Source organism: Mangifera indica, chromosome 3, assembly GCF_011075055.1.
Source record: "Mangifera indica cultivar Alphonso chromosome 3, CATAS_Mindica_2.1, whole genome shotgun sequence".
Lineage (NCBI taxonomy): Eukaryota > Viridiplantae > Streptophyta > Magnoliopsida > Sapindales > Anacardiaceae > Mangifera > Mangifera indica.
In genome coordinates this window covers 12,274,481-12,280,136 of record NC_058139.1, presented here as the reverse complement: position 1 = coordinate 12,280,136, position 5,656 = coordinate 12,274,481, and positions in this window count along the sequence as shown.

Here is a 5,656-nt window from a genome sequence, read left to right as displayed (position 1 = left end):
GATACAGAAATGTATGTCTTACATGAGCTCCCACAATTCATCCAACGAGTATATAAATCTCAAGGGGGAAGATAGGAAGGATTCGTTAGACAATGAACAAGAGCGAGAATGTTACATTCCAACCAGATAAAATTCCATAAAAATGCAACTAGAAACGGGGTCGGTCTTATTCGTTTCAACATAAAAAGTGAAGCACCCAGTTCATTAGGCCATCCTAAACTCTCCGTATAACACTTTCCTACGCAAAGCAGCTGAAAGAAATCAACAACATTGTTTCAATTCTGTAAATTCAATGTAACATTCTTCACATTTATATCTACATTATATATAGCTGATCACCAGAATCATTCCGCAATCAACACAAAAACCGATTATAAAAATCATCAATATAAGAGAAACAAAAATGAATTTTCCATTATTAACTCCAAAAAAAAAAATTTTAAAACGTACCATTATTGAACAAACAGATAAGATTTAGATCCAACGGCTCCGCCAATGAAGCCTGCGTTATGTCACCAAAAACCGACGCACAATGCACAAGAAACCATAATTAAAATGGTCAAAGACCAGGACCACACACGAACACGAGAAATGTTTAAACTTCTATCACATCAGCGTCTCTATTTCTTTGTATACATATTTCTGAAAAAGAAATGTGTACGTGCAAGAGGACGTCGTTAAAGTCGGGCTTCTGTTAGAAATTGAAGAGCTTTTTGGTTTCAGGTGAAATGAGAGAATGCTGTTGCAGAGGCTAAAAATAGAATGGCGAAACTTAAACGGAGAATAGGCATTGAACCACCGAAAAGGCTCTCCTCTGCAACTAATCTCTCCCTAAGGAAACAACAATGATTTGTTATCGGTATTGCTTTTCCTGTAAAAGCCACGAGAACGTAAACGTCTACGCAAAAAATGAAGAAACCATATAATTGAAGCATTTAATTCCCAAATTGACTTTTTTGTTCCCACTTATTTATAGATAGCGCCATCATTCTTTTTTAATTGTAGAAGCTATATTCTATGTTTATTTTTAAAAAATAATTTCTCAAGCATATTAATGAATTAGGGAAAATATTGGACATGTTTAATAAAAGAATCCAAATAGTTTAATATTACTTTTTTAAACTACTATATATTAAAGAAAGTTATATTTCATTATTACATATCAAAGGCAACTAATTAAAATATTGATAAATTTGTCTCAATATACAAAAGTTGGTTTGGATAAAGTTAACTACGTTCGAACTTTACACCCTATGAACTCACAGAATTTTCAACAGAAAATCTGTTAATCATATTTTGTTGAAAATGAGTTCAAAAGTTAGTAGAAATCGGTTAATTCTCTTATTTTGATAATTTTTTTTTTTTATGATTGTTCTTATGTTTGCATTGACGGGTTGATGTTTTCCATTTTGGGTTGGAGTTTTGGATTTTTTTTTAATTATGAATGTTATGTTTTAGTTGGAATTGGTTCATCATTAACGAAAAAGTGATTTAAGAAAGTCTAGCTTGTGTTATTTAGTAGACAATGATAAATTTCGTCAGGAAATAATTGAAATCTTGTCATTAGGCATGAATTCTCCAATAGGTCTGATCACACGTATTGCATAAATCATGCGTAGAGAAAATATAATTTTTTGGCAGGCATTATAGGGGTAAAATGAAATTTCAATTACCCACATACATCAGGTAAATGATATATTTTTATGGACTAAATGCGGGTTAACATGATATTTTATTGCGTGCAATGTTTAGTGTGTAATATCTGTAAGTACATCTCAAGGGTATCTTAATTATTTTATATTTTTTTTAAAGTTCATTAAAATTTATTTAAGTGTTAATGAACAGTCATTCATTAAAGATAAATGTTTGTTCTATGCTTGTAAGTCGTTTAGGATGGATAATTGATCGCATTAGGTCAAGAGAGTAATTTTGATGCTATGAATGCTCATTACAGTAACAGGGACACCATTTCATGACCGGAAGTTATAAAAAAACTGTGGTTCTAGAAGAGGACAAAACAAGGTTTCAGGGGATAACTATTACAAAAGCCTCTACGTTGACTTCACATTGTTCTAAGGACTAATCAATGAATTTAAAAAGCTTGATGATTGCTTTTCATCAGAGGAGAGGTAAGTTATAGAAAAATCATTCAAAAGAGAGAGAGAGAAATTGTGACACTTTGAATTGAACCATGATGAATAGACAAGTTGATGCATTAGAGTGTATGAACAATAGCCAAAAAAATGTATATTTTATATTATAGACTCAACAGAGTGCACATTCATGGTGGCAAATGGTCATTCTATCTTCAAGGTTGAAGATAAATAGTCGACCATTTAGAGATGATGAATAGTAGTTAATAGATGCAGTAGCAAATAATTGTGACAATGACAATAATGCATGTTCATGTCTTAAAAATGATATACGATCATTCATAGACCATAAACATCTATTCATAAAGTTGTTCTATATAGGAAATGAAATGTTAAACATTTTTAAGTTGTGTGCACCAAGACAAATGAACAGACAGTAGTTATAATTTGTGTGAAATAAGGCAATTGAACATGAGAAGTAGTTACAATCTATGTGAAATAAATGGAATGGATATGAAGAAAGAGTAATGCTATGTGTACCTATTTTGATATACAATTCATGTATACAGTGATGTGTCATCATGTAATTAAGTGATTTTAAAACATGTGTCATCATATAATAAAAAAATATCCAATCACATGATAATACCTCATCTGTGTACACAAATTGTGTATCAAAAATGAGTATACATAGTTTTATTGATAAAGAAAACCTTAAGTTGTGTGAAATAATGCACACATTATGAAATATGATTATTATGTGTTGGATTGATGATAATGAAGTCGTAGGTTGTGTGGAAGATAACTAAGTAAATAAATAATAGGCCAAATGTTGTGTGACTCATGCTAAGAAGTTAAGATGTGAATGTTAATGTTATGTAATATTTAACTCAAAGAGATTGTGTATATGCTATTTTTTTATTTCTTTAATTATTAAAGTGGGGTTTTTTTGACAAAATGTGAAACAAAAGTTCTCTCTCCACTTCCTTTTCGGTATTGAATCCACAAGTTTAACTAAATAACAATTTTAAATGTGAAACAGTTATAATGTTTATGAAATTAATTAATGTATTAAACAGAGAACAACTATTTTTAAGCCCAATTATATTAAAATGACAAGTTTTCACTGTTGAAGTCAAAAAAATGATATTTTACCATTAAGTGAAATTAGTTAATTTTTAGGATAATCATATTAAAAACAAATAAATGCACTCTATAACTTTTAATACTTATTAAAGTAAACAACATTTTTCCTCAAAACTTTATTAAACATGATTTATAAAGAAACTAAATTTTAAAATCTAAAACAGTTATTGGTGACAAAAATCGTTAACAACAATTAGAATCACATTGAATCAATGTGATTACTACATCAATTTGTAAGAATTAGTTTTTATGTAAAGTTTGTATGCAAAATATTAATTCATTATTCATACAAAATATAAAAACATAACATGCATATCAAAATACTAATTTTTGTTGTAAATATAATGGACAAATATAAAAAGATAAATAAATTAAAGAAGAATTGAGAAGAAAGAAGAAGAAGAGAGCAAAAGCAATTGAGCGTAATATAAATTTCAGATGTTTCAATTACAAAAAGGGGGGGGGGGGGGGGGGGGGGGGGGGGGGGGGGGGGGGGGGGGGGGGGTTGTGGGTGTGGTGGGGGGTTGTGTTTTTAAAAGCCTTCATCGCTCTCAAGTCAAGGAGAATGCCTTTAACACTCAAGTCAAACAAAAGATAAATTGGGTCAAGTTCAAACACTCAAGTAACGGAGTATATGTTTGATTTCATTCCAGTGATGACGAGTTGATGCAGAGCTAAATTGGGCCAATAAATTAATTACGAAAGATATATCTGATCTCATGTATTGGGTCAAATATAATAAGGTTCTAATAGCATTAAGATACGACACTTTAGGACCAAGTTCTTTAGGACAAAATAGGTCATTTTTTGGATCAAGAGACTGAACAATCATTGGGGTGCTCAAAGGATAAACCTGATCCAAATTAAAGCGTTTTAATAATTTTTTAATATATGATGATTGATGGATAAATATTCCATTTGAATTGTGTTTGATCTGCAGGCCAAGACAATATTTTGTTTTCCTCAAATCCTTCATTTCAAATTCTTTTTTCAGATATTCAGCAGTTTTTTATGGCTCTTCAAGAGTTCCAATTAAATTTATGTCTCAACATAAATTGTTACAATAGCAAATCTCGATTCTGACCTTTTGATAAAGACATATAGACATATAGGGTCATTCATAAAACCATCTTTTTTTAAATATTCACTGAGGTGATTGTACCACATACGTCTGGATTGTTTTAATCTATACAATGATCTTTATAATTTAATTGAGTATATACCTCTTGAATTGACCCTTTTTGTTTCAGACAATTTATATCCTTCAGGAAATTTCATATAAATTTCAGTGTCTAAATTTTCATATTAGTAGGCAGTAACTACGTTTATTAGATGCATATCCAATCCTTCAGAGACTATTAAACTGATTAAATATCTGAATGTGATTATATCTATCCCAGGTGCATATGTTTCATCAAAGTCTATACCGAGCTTTTGAGAAAAGTCTTGAGCTACAAGTCTGGCTTTATATCTAGCAATTTCATTTTTCTCATTTTTTTTCTCACAAATACCCATTTATATCCAACGGGTTGTACATTTTGAGGTGTTGGAACTACAGGCCTAAACACTTGACGTTTTGCTAGAGAAGCTAATTTTGCTCAAATTGTTTCTTCCTATTTAAGCCAATTAGGTCTTTGTTTACACTCAATCACAGTACGTGGTTCAAAATCATCATCATTCAGAATTTCAGTAGCTACTGCAAATGAAAATATATCATTAATTATAATTGTTTCACGGTTCTACATCTCTTGTGTATGAGTATAATTTAAAGATATTTCAATATTCTTATTTTCCTATTCTTCAGGATTTTGTACCACTTCACTTGTGCTACTTTAGGGGCTTGAGACTCTTCAGGCACCATAATCTCTTCTGAAGAAATATTAGAGAGTGTGGATTTTTCATTAATCTTAGAATCATCATGATTAATATTTATTTGATTATTTGTCTTTCTTTTTTGAGAAACAATGTCTTTCGATCTAACAGGTCTACCATGCTTCTAGCGTGAGGTAGATTGATTAGTCACAGCTCGAATAGATTGTTCAATAGTCAGATTAATTCTTGCTGGTGTATTAGCAGTTAAAATATGTGATCTTGTCACTTTTGTCATATTTATAAATGCATCAGACATTTGGTTGACAATAATTTATAAACGCACTATCCTCTGTACTTTAGTTTCACTTTGGGATGTACGAGGATCTAAATAAGATATAGTAGGTACATACCAAGTAAGTTCATGCCTAACTTCAAGAAGCATTTTCTTTTCCCCTAAAAATGGGAAAGTTGTTTTATCAAAGTGATAATTTGTAAATCGTGTAGTAAAAATATCACCTATTAATGGTTCTAGATATCTAATAATGGATAGTGAATTATATCCGACATAAATTCTCAAAAGAGGTTAGGGTCCCATTTTTGTGCAT